A 23,950-nucleotide genomic window follows, 5' to 3' on the forward strand; every position below is an offset into this window, starting at 1 on the left:
GATCTCTGTCAGCTACTTTCTGTATCACTCAGTGACGTCCTGGAATGTCACATGACTATGGGTCTTCTTCATGATCCATATATGGACTTTTATTGGACATATAGCGCCCCCATGCCATTGGTATGAATGGAAAACACAGCACATCTCAGTAAGAAGCGATCATGATTACATCAACGCATTTGGGTATAAATTCAATAAATATTATTCCTGTCTATAGAAATATGATGTGAATCTATGAGAATATATCAATATTTCTCCACATCTGCACATTGTTTGAGCTAAAAGCCCTCAGGGACGTTGTTTTGTGAATCGCTGTCATGACGACAGCACGGAGTGTTTTTTATGAATGGACCGGCTGACGCTCATAATTCATATTAAAGGTATCGACTCGTTTTTTTCATTTCATAACTCCTGACACAAATTAAGACATAACTGTCACTATAAGTTTCTCAGAATACAATAGTGGTCAAATACTGAATCTTGAGTCTTATATCTTTTTAATGATGTATAGTTTGTCAAGGTATAACATTAAATCTGATAGTATATTTAAAAAAAAAAAAAAAAAAAACGCTTCAGTGCGCCGACGCTCTGGAGAAGGTTAAGAGGTTAAGATATTTTAGATTTAGTCCGAGAGTTTTCTGTCCCTCCATTGAAAATGTATGTGCGGTATACTGTCCGTGTAGTAGTTCACGTAGGCTCACGATTGGCCGACGCTGGTCATGTGTGTGATGCTTGTGACGTATAACACAGAAGCGCCATCCTGTTTTACTACGTGAACTACTCTAGACCCATAGAGAAGGAAATGAATATAGTTGAATAAAGTAGTTGTTTTAGTTTGTTTTGGACCAAAATGTATTTTCGATGCTTCAAAACATTCTAACTGATGTCACATGGACTACTTTGATGATGTCTTTATTTCCTTTCTGGACAAGGACAGTATACCGTACATACATTTTCAATGGAGGGACAGAAAGCTCTCGGACTAAATCTAAAATATCTTAAACTGTGTTCTGAAGATGAACGGAGGTCTTACGGGCTTGGGACGACATGAGGGAGAGTCATTAATGACATCATTTTCATTTTTGGGTAAACAAACCCTTTAACTACTCGTACATTGCATATTTCTGCATTTGTAACACCTGTAGAGCATTACAATAATCTAGTCTTGATGTCATGAACGCATGAACTAACACATGAACTAACTCTCTAATCAAGAGAACATTTGTATGTGAAATTGTTTCCATACTGATGGCATACATGCGGCTTCTCTCCTGTGTGGATCCTCGTGTAAATATTCAGGTCACATTTAATGGAGAAACTTTTCCCACACTGATCACACGTGTGTGCAGCTTCTCTCCAGTGTGGATCCTCTCATGTTTTTTCAGAGATGATGACTGACTGAATCTCTTGTCACAGTGTGAACACTTGTAAGGTTGTTCTCCAGTGTGGATCCTCTCATGCGTTTTCAGAGATGATGACTCACTGAATCTCTTGTCACAGTGTGAACACTTGTGAGGTTTTTCTCCAGTGTGGATCATCTCATGTGTTTTCAGAGATAATGAGCGACTGAATCTCTTGTCACAGTGTGAACACTTGTAAGGTTTTTCTCCAGTGTGGATCCTCTCATGTGTTTTCAGAGATAATGAGCGACTGAATCTCTTGTCACAGTGTGAACACTTGTAAGGTTTTTCTCCAGTGTGAATTCTCTGGTGCAGTTTTAAACTGTCCGCTGTAGTAAAAGTCTTCCCACACTCAGAGCACATGTACTCTCTCACACCAGTGTGAGTTTTCTCATGTCCATGTAAATGTTGCCGTAGTGAAAAACTCTTTCCACACACAGAACATGAATGTGGCTTCTCCTTCGTATGAACTCTCGTGTGTCTCTTCAGCTCTGATCCACAGAGAAATGTTTTGCCACACTGATCACATGAGAACGGCTTCTCTCCAGTGTGGATCCTCTCATGCATTTTCAGAGATAATGAATGACTGAATCTCTTGTCACAGTGTGAACACTTGTAAGGTTTTTCTCCAGTGTGGATCCTCTCATGTGATTTCAGATATGCTGACAGACTGAATCTCTTGTCACAGTGTGAACACTTGTGAGGTTTTTCTCCAGTGTGGATCCTCTCATGTGTTTTCAGAGCTGATAAGTCACTGAATCTCTTGTCACAGTGTGAACACTTGTAAGGTTTTTCTCCAGTGTGGATCCTCTCATGTGTTTTCAGAGCTGATGACTGACTGAATCTTTTGTCACAGTGTGAACACTTGTAAGGTTGTTCTCCAGTGTGGATCCTCTCATGTGTTTTCAGAGTTGCTGATCGACTGAATCTCTTGTCACAGTGTGAACACTTGTAAGGTTGTTCTCCAGTGTGGATCCTCTCATGTGTTTTCAGGGATGATGACTGACTGAATCTCTTGTCACAGTGTGAACACTTGTAAGGTTGTTCTCCAGTGTGGATCCTCTCATGCGTTTTCAGAGATGATGACTCACTGAATCTCTTGTCGCAGTGTGAACACTTGTGAGGTTTTTTTCCAGTGTGGATCCTCTCATGTGTTTTCAGATGGTCTGACTGACTAAATCTCTTGTCACAGTGTGAACACTTGTAAGGTTTTTCTCCAGTGTGGATCATCTCATGCTTTTTCAGATGTGATGAGCGACTGAATCTCTTGTCACAGTGTAAACACTTGTAAGGTTTTTCTCCAGTGTGGATCATCTCATGTGTTTTCAGAGATAATGAGCGACTGAATCTCTCATCACAGTGTGAACACTTGTAAGGTTTTTCTCCAGTGTGAATCCTCTGGTGCTGTTTTAAACTGCCCGCTGTAGTAAAAGTCTTCTCACACTCAAAGCACATGTACTCTCTCACACCAGTGTGAGTTTTCTCATGTCCATGTAAAGATTGCAGCAGTGAAAAACTCTTTCCACACACAGAACATGAATGCGGCTTCTCCTTCGTATGAACTGTCAGGTGTCTCTTCAGGACTGATCTACAGAGAAATGTTTTGCCGCACTGATCACATGAGAACGGCTTCTCTCCGGTGTGGATCCTCATGTGTTGATTACGATTTGTTAATTGTCTGAAACTCTTCCCGCATTGATCACATGAGAACGGCTTCTCGCCGGTGTGGATCATCATATGAACATTAAGGGATGATGATCGACTGAATCTCATCCCACACTGATCACATGTGAACGGCTTCTCTCCGGTGTGGATCCTCATGTGAACATTAAGACAAAATTGGGTTTTGAAACTGTTTCCACACTGAGTGCAGGTGAAAGATTTCTTGGCTCTTTTTTTCTTTAAAAATGTCTGTTTAGTCTTTGAGCGACTCAAAGGTTTTCCTCCAGGTTGAACATGATGTTCCTCCTCCACTTCACTCAGTTCTTCTCTCTCCTCCTTCACTTCACTCAGTTCTTCTCTCTCCTCCTTCACTTCACTCAGTTCTTCTCTCTCCTCCTTCACTTCACTCAGTTCTTCTCTCTCCTCCTTCACTTCACTCAGTTCTTCTCTCTCCTCCTTCACTTCACTCAGTTCTTCTCTCTCCTCCTCCACTTCACTCAGTTCTTCTCTCTCCTCCTTCACTTCACTCAGTTCTTCTCTCTCCTCCTTCACTTCACTCAGTTCTTCTCTCTCCTCCTTCACTTCACTCAGTTCTTCTCTCTCCTCCTTCACTTCACTCAGTTCTTCTCTCTCCTCCTTCACTTCACTCAGTTCTTCTCTCTCCTCCTTCACTTCACTCAGTTCTTCTCTCTCCTCCTTCACTTCATTCAGTTCTTCTCTCTCCTCCTTCACTTCACTCAGTTCTTCTCTCTCCTCGCTCTCTTCCATCAGGTCTGACATAAAAGAAACAAATATTACATTTATTTTTCAGTACATAAAAATAATTCAAAGAGAGAAATATAAAGTGAAAGGACATGAAAGTGAGCCCTGATGTAATGGTAGAAAGTAGACAACTGCTATAAAAATAATATGTCCTTGAAACTTTCCATGAATGAGGTAAATTTACTGATTATTCCTAAAAAAATATTTGGTAACACTTTATAATAACTGCACGCTATTAATCATTAGTTAAGCATGAGTAAACAGTTAATTCATCATTTATAAAGCATTAATAGACATTAGGGCTGGGCGATATGACGATATTATCGTATATCGACGATGTCTCGCAAGTATCGCGATGTCGATTTAACAGTCTGTTTCCAGACGATAAACGTCATCAAAAAATGACATGGGCTATTTTTCACCTAGCCCTATAGTTAAACACATATTTATTCACATGCAATAACATTAATTAAATATTTTTTATAGGCTAGTAGGATTAGGATTAGAAAATCGATTCTTGATAGCATTCTTAAAGCGCAAGACGAAAGAGAACACGTCTGTATGCACGCTGTTTTCTGAGATGCACACTCATACAAAGAGCCGCCTCTCATGTAGTGCATGGGCAAATACACACAGAATTACTGTATATCTCACAATTATCCTTCTAGTTAATATATAGCATCAAATAAACATCAGAAGAATTATTGTTTCAACCTAGGGATGGGCGATATGGCCTAAAATCCATATTGCGATATACATTGCAGCCTCTTGCGATAACGATATATATCACGATATGTAAATTATAATAGGGTTTATGTAACCTGTTCTGAAATGGTTCTAAGGAAAGCCAAACTGCTAAATGTATTTTTTTTTAAAGAAAGAAACATATTGCATGTAGTTTTGAGAACATTTATTGTGCAAAACTGTAATTATACAACATAATGTTGCAGATAAAAAAAATTCAAGTACACTAGCTGCAGAGACTTTAACAATGAAAAAGCTTAAAGTATTGGGTTTCTTTCCTTTAATGCACGCTTGTTTCACACATACTTTCACATATGCTGCGTTTGCAGTGCGCAACTGATCTACAGCTGTACCACAAACACAACATTTATTCTCTATTTTTTATTTCAAATCACTATTTTTAGTATCAGCGCGTCTTTTATAAAATAAAATAAAAAGTTTCAGCATTGCTATTCTATTTGTAGGCTACACAGACAGTAGTTTTCCTTGCTTAAATTACCCGAGCTTAAAGTTAAAAAGAAAATGACTGAAAAATAGTAGCCTAGTATGAATTAATGCATTTATGGAGAGATTACTATATTTTCAGGTCGATCCGTGTTCATTTTGATAATGCGCTGTCACTTTAATTCAGCACGTGCACTACAAAAATAAACTCGGTGAGTAAACGATCTCTGCACTGCTGTATACGCACCGCACCTGGAACGCATTGCCGGACCGCATCCGCGTGCAGTGTGAAAACTCTAATAACCTGTTAACATGGGTAGCCTATGGAAAAAAATAAGCACCGCATATAAACGGAGTATGTGTGAAACAGGCGTAACGCCGGAACTGTTGCCCCTCACACTCTACAGAGTATAGTTTGCTGCTGCTCGTCGGACTGCTTAAATCCGAACCAAGGCCAAATAACGGATGTTGCACGGCACCGGTCTTTCTCACCAGCCCCTCAGTTTCGCATTCATCCATGTTTACTCAAGATGACGAATACGGTGATGCGTTGCAGCCGGTTGCAGCTCGTACTAGCTCTAAATTTCGCGGGTAGATTGCGTCATCAACATGCATTATCGCGATAGTGCAATAGAATTAAAATCTCTATCGTAGGCCAATTTTGTATCGTTTATATCGCATATCGTTTATATCGCCCATTACTATTTCAACCGTGGAAAGACGTCAGTAGGTAGGCCTACACACCTTTTTCTTTATTTTTTTTTAAAGTCCCAAATATCCCCGTAAACACAGCCGGTTTTGTTTTAAACGGTTGAGAAGGCAAGGCAAGGCAAGTTTATTTATATAGCACATTTCATACACAATGGTAATTCAAAGTGCTTTACATAGAAAAAAAAATCAAAACAAATAAGAATAATTAAAACAGTTTAGAATAAAAAATAAAATAAAGTACAGTACAAACAGTCGGACGAACAGTGGCACAGTGCTCATTCAGTAAATGCACGGCTAAACAGATGTGTTTTGAGTCTGGATTTGAATGTGACTACTGTAGGAGCACATCTGATCTCCTCTGGAAGCTGGTTCCAGCTGCGGCTGGCATAATAGCTAAAAGCAGACTCTCCATGCTTAGAGTGAACCCTTGGTATTTCTGGCTGATGTGATCCTAATGATCTGAGTGATCTGTTGGGTTTATATTCAGTGAGCATATCTGCAATATATTGAGGTGCTAGCCCATTAAATGATTTATATACCAGTAATAATACTTTAAAATCAATCCTAAATGTAACTGGGAGCCAGTGTAAAGACCTGAGGACTGGTGTGATATGTTCATATTTTCTGGTTCTGCTCAGAATCCTGGCAGCAGCGTTCTGTATGAGCTGCAACTGTCTTATGGTCTTTTTAGGAAGGCCAGTGAGGAGTCCATTACAATAATCCACCCTGCTGGTGATAAAAGCATGCACAAGTTTCTCTAAGTCTTGACTGGAAACAAAGCATCTAATTCTTGCAATATTGTTCAGGTGATAGTATGCTGATGCATTAAGCTTTGAAATAAAAGAGTTTGAGGCAATAATACAATGCAATAACCTCTACTGAAGGTCTCCACATCTCTTAGAGATAGGGGGTTTGTACAGTAATCTCCAGGATGGATATACCTCATCAGAAATAGAAAGCACAGTCCTCCATTTAGCATCCAGTCTTTGTTTCAATTGCCCAAGATGTACAGACTTCACACAGATATGATATAACATTTTTTTCTCAATACAAAAAAATACCAAATCCCCGTACCCTTTCAGTAGGTTTGTTAGGCTTGTATCATCAACTGATTCCCAATCTTTAAGAACCACCTTAAATTCAGGAAATGTCTGAGGAATAAAACCATTCAGAAAAACATTTATAGCATTATTAACAGCATCCTCTACCCCAGATACGGCTCTGACAAGGATTGCAAACACTGGTCTCCTACCACCGCCTATACATCTTGAGAACAGATTTGAAGTATTAATGAATGAGGAATCGCTGAATGTGATGAATGTGATCGAACACAGACTGAATCAGCTAACACTGATGCTAACTGGCGCTCAAGGTCGAGCAGACAGCGGCACTCAGCTCAGAGCGCAGCCAAGCCCAGGACTCTGATAGTGGGTGACTCCATAATCAGAAATATTATTAGCAGGGATACAACTACGTGGTGCCTTCCACAAGCAACGACTTCTGATGTAAACAGGGAACTTGAGAACATTCTGACGAAACATAAGACTGCAAATCGACTCATCATTCATGTGGGGAAGAATGATATTCATAAAATTTGCTGTCCCAACTTAATTGATATAAGTAGTGTAGAACATTATATAGAAACTGTGTCTATTCCTCGTCTAGTGAGGCCAAACAATAAATCTAGTGTAGGATCTAGGAAAAATCTTATTGTAATTAAACCAGAAAATCTAAATATCAGTGAACAAAAACAATTTCTAAAGCTAGGTCTTCTAAACATTAGATCGCTCACACCTAAGGCGGTTATTGTAAATGAAATGGTCACAGATAATAGCTTCGATGTACTTTGCCTTACTGAAACCTGGCTTAAACCAAATGAGTATTTCGGTCTAAATGAGTCTACTCCGCCAGGATACTGTTATAAGCATGAGCCCCGTCTGATCGGTCGTGGCGGCGGTGTTGCAACAATCTATAGAGATATTCTTAATGTTACTCAGAAAACAGGTCACAGGTTTAATTCGTTTGAAGTACTTGTGCTAAACGTTACGCTCTTCGATGTAGGAAAGAAATCCCTATTATCTCTAGCCTTGGCTACCGTATATAGACCTCCAGGGCCCTACACTGATTTCCTAAAAGAGTTTGCAGACTTTCTCTCAGATCTATTGGTCAATGTCGATAAAGCAATAATTGTTGGAGATTTTAACATACACGTAGATAACACAAATGATGCATTAGGGACTGCGTTTACAGATTTATTAAACTCCTTTGGGGTCAAGCAAAACGTCAGTGGTCCCACTCATCGTCTAAATCATACACTAGATTTAATTATATCATACGGAACCAATCCAAAAGATATAGATATTATACCGCAAAGTGACGATCTCACTGATCATTGCATGGTAACGTGCATAATACGTACTGCTGAAATTTGTCATGTTGCGCCGCGTTATCGAACAGGCAGAACAATCCTTCCAATCACTATAGATAGATTCTCAAATAGCTTACCTGATCTATCTCAGCTGCTCAGTGAACCCAAACAAACAGATGAACTAGAGGAAATGACCAGCAGTTTGAGCACCATTTTCTCTAGTACATTAGATATTGTTGCTCCAATTAGATTGAAAAAGGTTAGAGAGAAAACTAAAGCACCATGGTACAATAGTACTACACATGCTATCAAGAGAGAAACTCGTAACTTAGAGCGTAAATGGAAACAAACTAATTTAGAGGTCTTTAGAATCGCGTGGAAAGACAGTGTGTCACGTTATAAAAAGGCTCTAAAAGCAGCCAGGGCTGAGCATCTCCGCAAACTAATAGAAAATAACCAAAATAATCCAAGGTTTTTATTTAACACCGTGGCTAGACTAACAAATAAACAGACATCACCAGAGCAAAATATTCCGTTACAGTATAGCTGTAATGATTTTATGAACTACTTCAATGAGAAAATAGAAAGCATCCGAAATACAATTGTAAATGTACAATCCTCTATGGTGTCTTGTGATTCAGCCTCAATTATCGTCCCTCAAGAACAACTACACCGCTTTACAACTGTAGGACAGGAAGAGCTAAATAAACTTATCATTGCATCTAAACCAACAACATGTTTATTGGATCCAATACCCACTAAACTACTGAAAGAAGTGTTACCTGTAGTGGAAGAGCCTCTTCTTAATATTATTAACTCGTCTTTATTCTTAGGTCATGTTCCAAAAATATTCAAGCTGGCAGTAATAAAACCTCTTATTAAGAAACCGCAATTAGATCAAAATAACTTAGCAAATTACAGACCCATTTCAAATCTTCCATTTATGTCTAAAATACTAGAAAAAATTGTGTCCGCTCAATTGTGTTCTTTCTTGCAAGAAAATGAGATATATGAAAAATTTCAGTCAGGATTCAGACCGCATCATAGCACAGAAACTGCGCTAGTTAAAATTACAAATGATTTACTTTTAGCTTCTGACCAAGGCTGTATCTCAATACTAGTTCTACTCGATCTTAGCGCTGCGTTCGACACTATAGATCACAAAATACTCTTGGATCGACTACAAAACTACACTGGTGTTCAGGGACAGGCATTAAGCTGGTTCAGATCGTACTTATCAGACCATTACCATTTTGTCTGTTTAAATGGTGAAAAATCGAAGATAACGTCAGTAGACTATGGAGTGCCGCAAGGATCGGTGTTAGGCCCTCTGCTATTCTCAATATATATGCTGCCACTTGGTAATATTATAAGAAAACATGGAATTAATTTCCACTGCTATGCTGATGACACTCAATTATATATTTCATCACGACCAGATGAATACACTAACTTATCTAAATTGACAGAATGTCTTAAAGATATAAAATGCTGGATGACGCGTAATTTCCTGCTATTAAATCCAGATAAAACGGAGGTATTACTTATTGGTCCAAAAAACTACCCACAAAATCTCTTACAATACAACTTTAATTTAGAAGGATGTCCTGTTACTTTATCCTCTACGGTAAAAGACCTGGGTGTTATACTAGACCGCAACTTGTCTTTCGAAAATCATATTTCATATGTTACAAGAACTGCCTTTTTCCACCTTAGAAACATTGCTAAATTACGTAACATGCTATCTGTTTCCGATGCAGAAAAGTTAGTTCATGCATTCATGACCTCGAGACTAGATTACTGTAATGCTTTATTAGCTGGTTGTCCTGCATCTTCAATAAACAAGCTACAGTTAGTGCAAAATGCAGCCGCTAGAGTTCTTACTAGGTCAAGAAAATATGATCATATAACACCGATTCTATCATCTCTGCACTGGTTACCTATTAAGTTCCGTATCAATTACAAAGTACTACTACTGACCTATACAGCCCTAAATGGTTTAGCTCCTGTGTATTTAACGGATCTTCTATCGCCCTACAATCCATCGCGTTCTTTAAGATCCCTAAATTCGAGGCTTCTGGTCATTCCTAGGATATCTAAGTCCACTAAAGGAGGGAGGGCGTTCTCACATTTATCTCCTAAAATCTGGAATCGCCCTCCTGATACTGTTCGTTGCTCAGACTCGATCTCCCAGTTCAAAACTAGATTAAAGACGCATCTCTTCAGCCAAGCATTCACATAATGCTTACCTTTTATACCACTGTTGAATCAGATCGAATGCATTAATATTATGAACAGCAGCTACGCTAATTATTTCCCATCTGCTTTTCTGCTATTATAAATAGCGTTCGTCAGCTCCAGTTTGTATCCAGCCTCTCACGGAGACTTCAGATGCCCCAACACCTGCGATGAGACGACTCGACGCCTGTGAAGAGACGACTCAACGCCTGTGAAGAGACGACTCGACGCCTGCGATGAGACGACTCGACGCCTGCGAAGAGACGACTCGACGCCTGTGAAGAGACGACTCGACGCCGGCGATATGTTATGCCCTAAATTAATACATGATGATTAACTAACTATATTCTTCTATGTACATTTCTGAAATGCACTTTCTGTAAAGCTGCTTTGAAACAATATGTATTGTGAAAAGCGCTATACAAATAAATTTGAATTGAATTGAATTGAATAAAGAGCAGCCAGAACTCCTTAAGAAGGATTTTAATGAACTTTTTGAAACACTTAAAAGACTGAAAGTTCAGACATTCATCAGTGGACCACTCCCAGCAAGAGGAACAAACAGGTTTTCACAGTTGCTTGGGCTCAACAGAAAAAAACCTGCAATATAAAAGGAGTGAACTTCATTGACAACTTCAATCTTTTCTGGAGTCAGAGGCAACTGTTTCAACAGGATGGGCTCCACCCAAACAAACTTGGTTCAAGAGTGCTAAAGGACAATATCTACTTCTCCCTCAATCATCCTTCTGCAGTGTGTGCCAATCCACTCAACCTGAATGGCACACACACACCTGGACACAGTATGAATGACCACAGGACTTCACTTCAGCACCTGAATGGACATGCGGCTGACATATCACACAAGGACAATAACACCACTAAGCCACAACAACCTCTGCTTACGGACCCAATCTCAGCAGAGCCCTGACCACAGAACTCATCACAGACAGACTGTGACATACTAGAACTGCTAGAAGATTCAGCACCCAAGGATGACTTTCTGGAAAACAGCCAGGGAATACAGGACAGCATATTACAGCCTCCGATAACACCAGAGCAACAGCCCCTCTCTCCAGCAACTCCACCTCTGTGCTTCTCAGAGAAAATGGAACAACTGGTGTATGCTGGAACCAAACTATCGCACTCTTTTGCTGCAAGCCCCCAGATGTCAACCAAAAAACGGCAGGCCCAACAACCACCAAAGCCTGCGGGCCCAGCTCGCCCTCCCCCTCCTCCTCCTCCTGTGAGAGCTCTTCGGCCTCTGCCACAGCGCCAGGGCTCACACCCTCCTCCATCGGCTCGAGGTGAACCAAAAACAACTGATACCAGCTCTCAGTGATATGTGTCGGGTCCCCGCTATAACAATAACTTTCTCAAATGTTTACAAAACAAGCGGGAACCCAGTGTGCCTGAATCTTTCTCTATTGCTGTTCAATTACATGATAGAAAATCTAAGGCCTTCAAAAGCCGTAAAGCAAACCAATCTAATCTGGTGCCTATTACACGCCAAACTAAGATCGCTGTGGGGACAAAAAGTAAGACTGTTAAGTTAGCACTTTTAAACATCCGCTCACTTAAAAATAAATCACTTCTAGTCAACGACTTAATAACCACATGCAACCTGGACTTTATGTTTCTAAATGAAACTTGGCTAGAAGACAGCTGCAGTGCAACAGTCTTCAATGAAACATCCCCTCCTAACTTCACTTTTATGAGTGTTTGCAGAGCGGGTAAGAGAGGCGGAGGCTTAGCTGCTCTTTTTAAAGATGTCTATAAATGTAAGCAAATATCATTGAGAATTACCCGTCTTTCGAATATCTGGGTATTGTGTTAAAAGGTGCTCCACGTATTTTACTTATTATTTACAGGCCTACAAAATACTCTCCAGCCTTTGCTGAGGACTTTACAGAACTGTTATCAACTATTTCCTCTGAGTTTGACTGTTTTGCCATTGCTGGAGATTTTAACATTCACATAGATAATGCAGAAACCAATATGGCAAAAGAAATCAAAACTTTTGATCTGACTCAGCATGTACATGGACGCACACATAATCGTGGTCACACTCTAGATGTACTTATCAGTAAGGGTCTAAACATCTCATCGATTGTTATTAAGGATGTAGCACTATCTGATCATTTCTGTATTTTCTTTGATATATTGATCTCTCCTGCCATTGAAGCTAGATCTGTGTCTGTCAAGAAGAGATGCTTAAATGAGAACACTAGTGTGCTATTTATGAAGGCCATATCTTTAAAACCAAGCATATCTGCTGACTCTGTTGATTTTCTCCTTGATTCTTTTAACTCAAAAGTTAAAAGTGTAATTGATGATATTGCTCCTGTGAAAGTCAGGAAGAATAGTGGAAGACAAAAAGCACCTTGGAGAAACTCAACAGCTGTGCAAAATATGAAAAGACAATGCAGAAGAGCAGAGCGCCTGTGGCGGAAGACAAAACTTGTAGTCCATTATAACATCTACAAAGACAGCATCCATGCTTTTAATATTGAACTAGGCAAAGCTAGACAGACCTTCTTCTCGAATATTATAAACAGAAACTTAAACAACACACGCACACTTTTTGCTACTATAGAGAGACTGACAAACCCCCCAAGCCAGATTCCCAGTGAAATGCTCTCAGACAGCAAGTGCAGTGAGTTTGCTTCTTTCTTCTCTGAGAAAATCAATAATATCAGAAAGGTGATCAGCTCATCCTTGAATTGCTCTGGGGTCAGACAGATCAGACCACTACCTGAGAAAGTAGTTACTATGTCTGTTTTCGAAGAAATTGATGGCAAAATTTTGGAAGAAACCGTACAGCACCTTAAAACATCAACCTGCGCCCTTGACGCACTTCCCACATCTTTTTTCAAAAGTGTGTTAAACAGTTTAGAAGCAGATCTCCTAAAAGTGGTTAATGCCTCACTTCTCTCTGGGAGTTTTCCAAACTCCCTGAAAACTGCAGTGGTCAAAACCCTCTTGAAAAAGAGCAATCTGGATAAGACAATCTTAAGCAACTATAGGCCGATCTCAAATCTTCCTTTCATAGGCAAGATCATTGAAAAAGTTGTCTTCAATCAGCTGAACAAATTCTTAAGCTTGAATGGATACTTTGACAATTTTCAATCTGGTTTCCGATCGCATCACAGCACAGAGACAGCTCTCATAAAGATAATAAATGATATTCGCTTAAATGCTGATACAGGCAAATTATCAGTGCTGGCACTACTCGACCTCAGTGCTGCATTTGACACTGTTGATCACGACATACTTCTTGACAGGCTGGAAAACTAGGTGGGGCTTTCTGGGATAGTTCTAAAATGGTTCAGGTCATACTTAGAAGGGAGAGGTTATTATGTGAGCATAGGAGACCCTAAGTCTGAGTGGACGTCCATGACATGTGGAGTCCCTCAAGGCTCAATTCTTGCACCACTCCTATTCAACCTGTACATGCTCCCAATGAGCCAAATAATGAGAAAGAACCAAATCTCTTACCACAGCTATGCAGACGACACACAGCTCTACTTAGCCCTATCGCCTAACGACTACAGCCCCATTGACTCCCTGTGCCAATGCATTGATGAAGTCAACAGTTGGATGTGCCAAAACTTTCTTCAGTTAAACAAAGACAAAACTGCAGTCATTGCGTTTGGAAACAAAGATGAACTTCTCAAGGTGAATGCATACCTTGACGCTAGGGGTCTAACAACTAAAAATCAAGTCAGGAATCTTGGTGTGTCTCTAGAGTCAGATACTATACTATCATTTGAAAAATATTGCAAGAATTAGATGCTTTGTTTCCAGTCAAGACTTGACTTGACTTGACTTGACTTAGACTTTATTAATCCTATTGGGATGACTCCCACAAGGAAATTGAAAATTCCAGTAGCAGTTTTTGCATGAAGAAAAGAGAATAGCAGAGAGAAGGAAAGAACACACTCATACAATACAACAATACAGTACAATAATAATAACCAAGTATAATGTAAGTCCAGATGTGTATGTATGTGTGTATGTATGTATATGTATGTTTTGTCCTCTCTGCCCTATTTCCTCCTCCCCCCAAATTTGGAGTTGTAGAGTCTGATGGCATAAGGGACAAAGGAGTCCTTGAGTCTATTTGTCCGGCACTTGGGAAGGAGCAGCCTTCCACTGAACCGGCTCCTCTGAGTGCTGATGATAGTGAGCAGAGGGTGGCTGGCATTGTCAATAATGTCCAGCAGTTTATCCAGTATCCTCCTCTCTGCCACCATTACCAGTGAGTCCAACTTCATACCGATCACAGAGCCGGCCCGCCTGATCAGTTTATCCAGCCTGTGGGTGTCCTTCTTGGATATGATGCCCCCCCAGCACACCACAGTGTAGAAGAGGACACTGGTGACCACAGACTGGTAAAACATGCACAGCAGTTTGCTGCAGATGTTAAAAGAGCGCAGTCTCCTCAGAAAGTACAGCCTGCTCTGTGTCTTCCTGTACAGGTGGCTTGTGTGTGTTGTCCAGTCCAGTTTGTTATCCAGCCACAGTCCCAGGTATTTGTATGATTTAACTGCCTCCACCTCAACTCCCTCCAACAGGAGCGGTCGCGGACTTGATCTGGTCCTCCCGAAGTTAACGACCAGCTCCTTTGTCTTAGAGGTGTTGAGCTGTAGGCAGTTAGTGCGACACCAGAGAGCAAAGTCCCCCACCAGACTCCGATACTCCTCCTCCCTATCACCCCCAATACACCCAACGATGGCCGTGTCATCCGCGTACTTCTGTACATGACACAGCTCCGAGTTATAACTGAAGTCCGAGGTGTACAGGTTGAAGAGAAGAGGGGCCAGCACTGTGCCCTGAGGGGCTCCAGTGCTGCTGACCACAGTGTCAGACATGATGTCCTTCATCCTGACATACTGTGGCCTGTCCGTGAGGTAGTCTCTGATCCAGTCTACCAGAAAGGGGTCCACTCCCATCCTGACCAGTTTGTCCTGAAGTATGGGGGGGCGGATGGTATTAAAGGCACTGGAGAAGTCCAAAAAGAGTATCCTCACTGTGCCATTCCCCTTATCTAGATGGGAGTGAACCCGGTGCAGCATGTAGAGGATGGCATCCTCCACACCAACATTTGGCTGGTACGCAAACTGCAGGCGGTCCCCGGCGTGCTGCACCTGGGGTCTGAGGAGGCTGAGGAGGAGCCGCTCCAACGTCTTCATCAGGTGGGAAGTGAGTGCCACTGGTCGGAAGTCATTCAGCTCGCTGGGCCTGTTCTTCTTGGGAACTGGAACGATGCAGGATGTCTTCCAGAGGGTGGGCACTCTCCCTAGCTTCAGGCTAAGGTTGAAGATCCGTTGGAGCGGCTCCCCCAGCTCTGCAGCGCAGGTCTTCAGCAGTCTCGGACACACTTTATCCGGGCCCGCTGCCTTCCCAGGTCGGAGCCTCCTCAGCTGTTCTCTGACCTGGTCTGTAGTGATGTGGGGCAGGGGCTGTATTGAGGAGGAGGGGGACAATGTGGTGTTGGGGGAAAAGTGTATAGAGGGGGGCATTGCGAAGTCGGGGTGGAGGTGAGTAGACTGGGGTATGGTAGTGTCAGGGGAGAGGTGTGTGGGGGGAAGGAGACATTGCTGCGGTGGGGGTGTGGGTGAGGGTGGGGGTGACAAGGGCAAGGGCTGATTAAACCTATTGAAAAAGTCATTCAGCTCATTGGCCATCTCCATTGTCCCCCCTGTGGTTCTTATCTTTGTGTTATGACCTGTGATGGTCCTCACGCCATCCCAGACCTCCCTCATGTTGTTCTCCCTCAGCTTCTCCTCCACTTTTCTCCTGTAATTGTCCTTAGCTTCCCTCACACATTGTCTCACCTCCCGCTGTGCTGCCTTCATAGCCTCCCTGTCCCTACTCCTGAAGGCAGCCTTCTTCCTGTTGAGGACAGCCTTGACCTCCCTTGTTACCCATGGCTTGTTATTAGGGTAACAGCGGACAGTCTTGATGGGGCAGACCACATCTGCACAGAAGTTCAGGTAGTCCGTCAGACAATGTGTCATCCCCTCTATATCCTCACCATGTGGGTCGATCAGCACATCCCAGACTGTGGTGTTATAGCAGTCTGTCAGGGCACTTTCCATCTCAGGGGACCACCTCCTGCTGGTGCGAATTGTCACCGGTTGTTTTTGGACCAGGGGAGTGTACAGTGGCTGTAGGTGAACCAGGTTGTGATCAGATTTCCCCAATGGGGGGAGGGGAGTCGCTCTGTATGCATCCCTCACATTAGCATACAGGAGATCAATTGTCCTGTTATTTCTTGTAGGACAATCTACAACCTGGTGAAAAACGGCCAAAGTAGAGTCCAAAGTTACATGATTAAAATCCCCCGAGATGATCATAAAGGCCTCAGGGTGCTGTGTCTGCAGCGCTGCTGTGACGGAGTGGATCTTCTCACAGGCAGCGTCAGCATCCGCTCTCGGAGGGATGTAAACACAGAGCGTGATCACATGACTGAACTCCCTCGGCAGATAGTATGGCCGCAGGCTAACGGCTAGCAGCTCGAGGTCCCGGCAACATGAGGCTGTCTTTACAGAAACATGTCCGGAGTTACACCAGCGATTGTTGACATACATAATGAGTCCTCCACCTTTGCTTTTTCCACTTGCCTGTGTGTCTCTATCGGCTCTCACGGCAGTGAATCCAAGCAGGTCCACGTTAGTATCTGGTACAAGGTGGTTTAACCATGTCTCGGTGAATATAAACAAACTAATCTCACGGTAAATCCGCTGGTTGTTCAGCGCGGACAGCTCGTCAATCTTATTCGGCAGCGAATTCACGTTCCCCATGATTACGGAGGGAATCGATGGCTTGTAGCGCCTCCGATTCTTCGCTAGCTCGGCCTTTAGCTTAGCTCCGGCCTTGCAGCCCCTGGGTCTCCTCCTCAGCTCCGCCGGTATAGAGTGCCGTATCCCGGCTCGTCCCTTCAAGCGCAGAGCCAGCAATTCCTCCCTTGAATGAGTGAGAAAGCTAACTCCTGGTTGCATTTTAAAGATTGAAAAAATATCCATAGGATATATAGAGCACACACTATCTTCGCACGAAGAATTAAAAAATTAAATCAATAGAGAAACTTGGAGAAACTTAGAGACTTAGAGAAACTTGTGCATGCTTTCATCACCAGCAGGGTGGATTATTGTAATGGACTCCTCACTGGCCTTCCTAACAAGACCATAAGACAGTTGCAGCTCATACAGAACGCTGCTGCCAGGATTCTGAGCAGAACCAGAAAATATGAACACATCACACCAGTCCTCAGGTCTTTGCACTGGCTCCCAGTTACATTTAGGATTGATTTTAAAGTATTATTACTGGTATATAAATCATTCAGTGGCATAGGACCTCAATATATTGCAGATATGCTCACTGAATATAAACCTAACAGATCACTCAGATCATTAGGACCACATCAGCCAGAAATACCAAGGGTTCACTCTAAGCATGGAGAGTCTGCTTTTAGCTATTATGCCAGCAGCAGCTGGAACCAGCTTCCAGAGGAGATCAGATGTGCTCCTACAGTAGTCACATTCACATCCAGACTCAAAACACTTCTGTTTAGCTGTGCATTTACTAAATGAGCACTGTGCCACTGCTCGTCCGACTGTTTGTATTGTACTTTAATTTTTTATTCTAAACTGTTTTAATTATTCTTATTTGTTTGATTATTTTATTTTCTCCTATGTAAAGCACTTTGAATTACCATTGTGTATGAAATGTGCTATATAAATAAACTTGCCTTGCCTAAAACGGTACTTTTAACCACACGTGGTCATGAATGATTGTCTCTATGTGTGTGTGTGTTTGTGTGTGTGTGTATGTGTATTCAGAGTTCGTTGAACGGTGGCGGCGTGGTGAACTCCGGCTCACCCCCCTCCTTCAGGGGAATTATCATGTGTGTGCATTATTTGAATTGACAATGTTCGTCTTGTCATCTTCGGAGGAGACCCAGAAGGGGTTCTTCCGCGTGATCTTCGACAAAGCGGGCCTTTTGGTCACATGCCTTTTGGTCACATGTGGTAAACAGAGCATTCCTTTGTTTAGTCATTAGCGGCAAATGCCACGTGTGTGAATCAGACTTGGTAACTTAATCAAGCGGTTAAGGTAGAAGTCAAGCGGTTAATGGTAGAAGTAGGCTAACTTTACCCCTTTCTGAAAATTAATTTAAATGTTGCACATAATAAAAAGGCCTAATCAAAAAGCTCAAAGATGACCATTGTAAGTAAAATAAAAAATTCCATTATATTGTAAAGGATGAAGAAATTGCGTTGCTTAGAATAGGCTGCTATCTCAATTCCTAGTTTTAGACAAATAACAAATATATTATACTTTGAATACGGGTTTAAAAACAACGCTACACATTATTAGGAAATTAAACCTATCACTAAATCAGGCGATACCGCCAAAAACAAATAGGCACATTGTAATAACATCATGCATTCATTCACCATTCTTACAATCACCAAATTGTGTTCTGTAGTTGTATTTAACATTTCTCCTCATGAAACGAAATTCGTTTCAAACACAGATGCAATAAGAACAGTGAGGAAATTATTAGCAACACTAACATAAGAAAAGCTAATGTTTTATGCTCGTTTAAGCTCAAACTGCAAAGTAAAAACTTTAACGTTTCAATCATTAAATTAAACCAACTAAATCGCAGACTATCATTAGATAAAGTGCAGCCAAACTCAACATGACTTGTGTTAACGGTGTATTCCGTGGTGTCGTCTCCGTGTTGGGGGCGGGGCGTGGGTAGACGATATAATTGGATATCGCGATATTTTTTAAAGCGATTATCGATAAAAAATTCTTTACATATCGCCCCGCCCTAATAGACATTAATAAGCAGTTAATAAATACAGCTATAAATGTTTTTTTCTTGATTTATAAGCATAGCTATAATCTGTTTAATAATTGTATTTTCATACTTTGTTAATGATCAATTAATAATTTCTAAATGAAGTAAAGCATTATTTACAAACAAGAGTTGTCAGTGGTTCATAAGATCACTTAGAAAGCTTTACAAGGCATAGTCCTCACTTTAGATGCTCACAAAAAGAGTTAACTGACCACTACTAAATGCTTTATAACTACCCGAATTAACCCTGAATTACAGTATGAATACATGTTAATCCTTAGTAACTATTACTATATGTCTGAATAATAGATATATGAATGTATACATTTAAATAGTTTATTAATCATTTACTTAACTTCCTAAGTAATCTTATGAACCACTGAATACTCTTAAATAACTGGTTTATAAATAATGCTGTACTTCATTGGGCTGACAGACATCGCGACCCCCCCCACCCCACGTGATTCACCACAGCCAAAATAGCGCTGTATGAGATGTAGCGCTTTTATTTCTAAATATGAACAAACTTGCTTACCATGTCATCAACTATCTTCTATTCCGATTCTCAAATACGTGTAAGTGAGTTTATTTTGTCGTTTAAAAAACCTTTATAAATGAACTTGATCTGTAACGTGAGATGGCGCCGTCATGTTTTTGTTTGGGCCGCAGTTCAAAGGTTCCTGTCTGTTGGGTTTATTACAGCGCGTGAATTCAATTTCTCCCGAAATACATGAAAGTAAGTGGCCGGTGAACTGGGAGAAAAATAGTTAACTTCATAGTTATTTACACTGTGTATCTGATATGTCGGCAAATCACCACTGTGTATTTTAAAAACTATAAATGTATTGTTCTGCTATAAATTATATGTATTTAAATGTCTGAAACCTAAAATAAACAGTATGTGGTTAAAAACACTAAACAGTTGTGATATACACAGGTTTCTTGTATACAAACAATAACGGATGCGCGAAATGAAGAATCTCTAGAACTATGAATAACTTATATTATATTTGACAAATACAACTTTATCAGTAACTTGGTGTTTACTGATTATTCCTAAAAAAAATATTTTTCAACTTTGTTAAAAATGACTAATATTCTGGTAAAGTTGTTGCAAATTGGGAACCAGATAAAAAATACATGTAAAATAAAACAGCTAAAATAGTATTGTTGAAACAAACCCAGAACATTCTGTACCATTTCATAGTTAAACTGTTTATCTAAATGTGATGAAGTGCTTGAATGTTTCTAACATGAATGTTCTCCAGCATCATGAATGAATGAGGAATAAACACCAACCTCTTTGTTCTTCAGGATCTTCAGTGTGTTTCATTCTGCAGGGTTCTGGATCACTCGTGTTCTCACTGTCCTCTTTAATAAACTCAGTCTTGGCAGATTTCAGCTCTTCCAGAAGCTTTAATGCTCGTCTTCACTTGCAGCGGATGGGAATTTACAGCATTTATTGGAGAATTGCAGTGGGAGGAGCTTCACTGATGATGTGATTGCAGTGGGAGGAGCTTCACTGATGTTGCCACTGATGATGTGATTGCAGTGGGAGGAGCTTCACTGATGATGTGATTGCAGTGGGAGGAGCTTCACTGATGATGTGATTGCAGTGGGAGGAGCTTCACTGATGATGAATAAAAAAAAAATCAATTACTGAGTTTTGTTTTTATAAGAAATAACACTAAGCATTTATGTCTGTCTATAGATAGATCTATTCATCGTACAGTAACTGATGCCAATTCATTCATTATTTTTATTGCTAATCCTAACATTATTCTGCTTCTTCATTAAAATACGGTATCTAGAAATACAGAAAAGAATATAAATAATATAAATTATTCCAAATATAAATAATGGTAAGAAAAACAGTTAAAATCGTAAACAGAAATAAACTTACATATAGTAGCCAACAAATCCCCTCAGTCTGCTGACACCAATGAAATGAGCTTTAAGTGACAATTTACAGGAGATCTGAAGACATCAGCATAATAAATGAGGTGAAAAAAGGAACTATTGTCATGAAATAAAGACTGTTTTCATCAGATCTGTTAATATTGATGATCCTCAGACTATCAACACGCATTCAACAAGCCATTCAGGATCATCAGCAGATCATCTCACTTTATTCTGAGTGTTTGCTGTTAGAAACACATTATTTGAGTATATATAAAATATATGTATGGGATATAAAAGCCTATACAACTACTGCTATACTTAAAGGCAATACTCTTATTTCTCACAATATGACATGGATAAAACATCAATAATACAAAAACAATCACTAATGACACTTATCTTCATAAACCACTACAGATAAATAATTACAGCAGCATAATATGACCAAATTAATCTAAATATAGCTAGTTTGATCTTATGATAGCTACATTAATCACTATAAAGTAGTTAGATCATTCAAATAATAACAGAAACTGTTAATTATCATAAAACTTTTAAAAATAAAGAGCACCACAAAGCACTATTGTTTCAAGAGTAAAACGCTTTTCATATTAGTATTGACTAATGTCTCACGTGGCTCATCATAGGCTCAATGTAAAGCATTTAGCATTATCTGTTCCAGTGTGACACTTGTGATCGATTCACATTAATTCCCCTCACAGATCTTAAACTTTGACTTGACGAAACAAACACACAAAAGCACACACAATCTCTCAGAACTGAATGAACTCCACATATTCTCCTCAGGCTCCCTGCTGCTGCACTAAACGTTTATTTCAGGAGGAAGACGCCAGAAAAGACGCACAAGTATCGCTGTGATCGATGAAAACAATACAGAAGTGAGTCTGTCGCTTAATCAAACTGTATAAAGTGTGTTTGCTGGTTGTGTGAATATGAGAAATACCGTGAACTGCTCTCCTCGCCTCAGAAGACTCGACGCTGCTGAAACTCCCTCGCTGCACGATGACGTCTTCTTCTTCTTTGATTTGATTGGCGGTTGGCAACCAGCATTTAGGAGCATTACCGCCACCTACCGGACTGGAGTGTGGAACAGATTTTGTGCAAACTAACATAAAACCCACCTCAAAAAAAAAAAAAAAAAAAAAAAATATTCTTTCCATTAGAGGTGTTTTGATATTCCCCATGCTTTATACCAGAGGTCTCAAACTCGCGGCCTGCGGGCCATTTGCGGCCCGCGGGGTGATATTTTGTGGCCCCCTACTTGACATTAAAGTTTAATGTTAGTGCGGCCCGTCGTTGCGTGTGCCGCGTTTAAAAAATAAAATAAAATTATCCCTTATGGGCTACCATAGATAGTCTCGTGACAGCTTACGGTGGGTTTGTTGTCAATAGTTGTCATAGACAACCGCGAAGTACAAACATACTGCGCCTGGAAAAAATGAGCGCGTCGCTTCAATTATGAGCGCGCTTGCCGCGCGCCTACATTTGAAATAACGAACTTGAGCGCGCAAAATATGTGAGCGCGATATGTGAACGCCCCCTTGGCGAGCTACCACCAATCAGGCCACGAGCTACTGGTAGCTCGCGAGCGACGTGTTGGAGACCCCTGCTCTAAAACAATGTGAGAATAATCATTTTGAGCTTGTAATATGTGTCCAACAGGTTGATAAGAAGGTTTGCTTTGATTTGTGCAGTCAGTAATTTGAGACACTATACATGTGTAGAAGAAATTTAATAAGACGGGCAGACATGACTGCAAATATTTGTATTTCAAAAGCAATAATTGTTTTTCTAAGTATAATAAAAGGAAATGTGCCTTCCAAAAAAAACATTCAATATCATTAATGTGTTGTATAAAGAAAATAAAAAGGACATAAGCAAATATAAATATCACAAATATGTGTTATCGACGATAGGAAGTTTGTAAAATGAACTTCAACTGTCAGAAGGACAGCTCATGAAGAACCAATCATGTACAGAAAGGAATGTTCAAATTCAGAGGAACAGTTCAGAAGAAACGTTAATAATAAATATTGAGAAGATTGGATCAGTTGTGCTCCTTTTTTGGAATACTTGAATACTATTTTTTGTGGAATACTTGATGCGGCCCCGCCTGACCCCGACTCTACCTCCAGCGGCCCCCAGTTAAGTTGAGTTTGAGACCCCTGCTTTATACCCAAGTAGATTCTCAACAGTGAACCTAAGCTTAACTTTCTTTACAGCTGCTGCTAGTTTCCTCCTTGCTTCCACATAACCTCTACACTCAAACAGCACATGTTGAATGGTCTCTATACTATTACATTTTATACAATGTCCAGTTGGGTGTTTACCTATTGTATAAAGTGAATAGTTAAGACCTGTGTGTCCTATTCTTAAGCGCATAAAGACAGTCCCCAGTTTTCTTCCCAGACCAACATGTTTCTGTATATTATAAAGATGTCTTCCAGTTTCATTTGGTTCCCAGTATTCTTGCCATTTTTTTGCATTTTCGCTTTCTGCTTTTGCATTGCCTACCCATCCAAAACTAAAGCAACTACTTTTATTGTGTTCCCAACATTCTTCTAGTATGGCTTTAGCGGGATGAGAGCTACAGTGTCCCTGAAGATTAACCCAGTATGTTATCATAATTTTTGTTCTTCTTATCCTTAGTGGCTGTTCCCCCATTTCCACTTGCATGGCAGCTACTGGAGAGGTCTTAAATGCTCCACTGCATGTTCTTAAAGCTTGTGCTGGTTCCACATCTAGCTTTTTAAGATGACATTCTGCTGCTGACATATATGCTATACACCCATAATCTAGTGTAGATCTCATCAAAGCCTGATA

At 40.5% G+C, this 23,950-nt stretch overlaps 1 protein-coding gene and 1 pseudogene across 3 annotated transcripts in view; both read right to left on the bottom strand.

Annotated features, from left to right (window-relative positions):
- LOC130105983 (uncharacterized) overlaps positions 1-23,950 on the bottom strand; it is a 257,444-nt gene that overhangs the window by 119,211 nt on the left and 114,283 nt on the right. The gene's annotated exons all lie outside the window — the stretch shown is intronic.
- Positions 1,538-22,106, bottom strand: LOC130105969 (zinc finger protein 883-like; annotated as a pseudogene).

The sequence above is a fragment of the Rhinichthys klamathensis genome, unplaced genomic scaffold, assembly GCF_029890125.1.
Source record: "Rhinichthys klamathensis goyatoka isolate OS25496 unplaced genomic scaffold, OSU_Roscu_1.1 h1tg000331l_1, whole genome shotgun sequence".
Taxonomy (NCBI): Eukaryota; Metazoa; Chordata; class Actinopteri; order Cypriniformes; family Leuciscidae; genus Rhinichthys; species Rhinichthys klamathensis.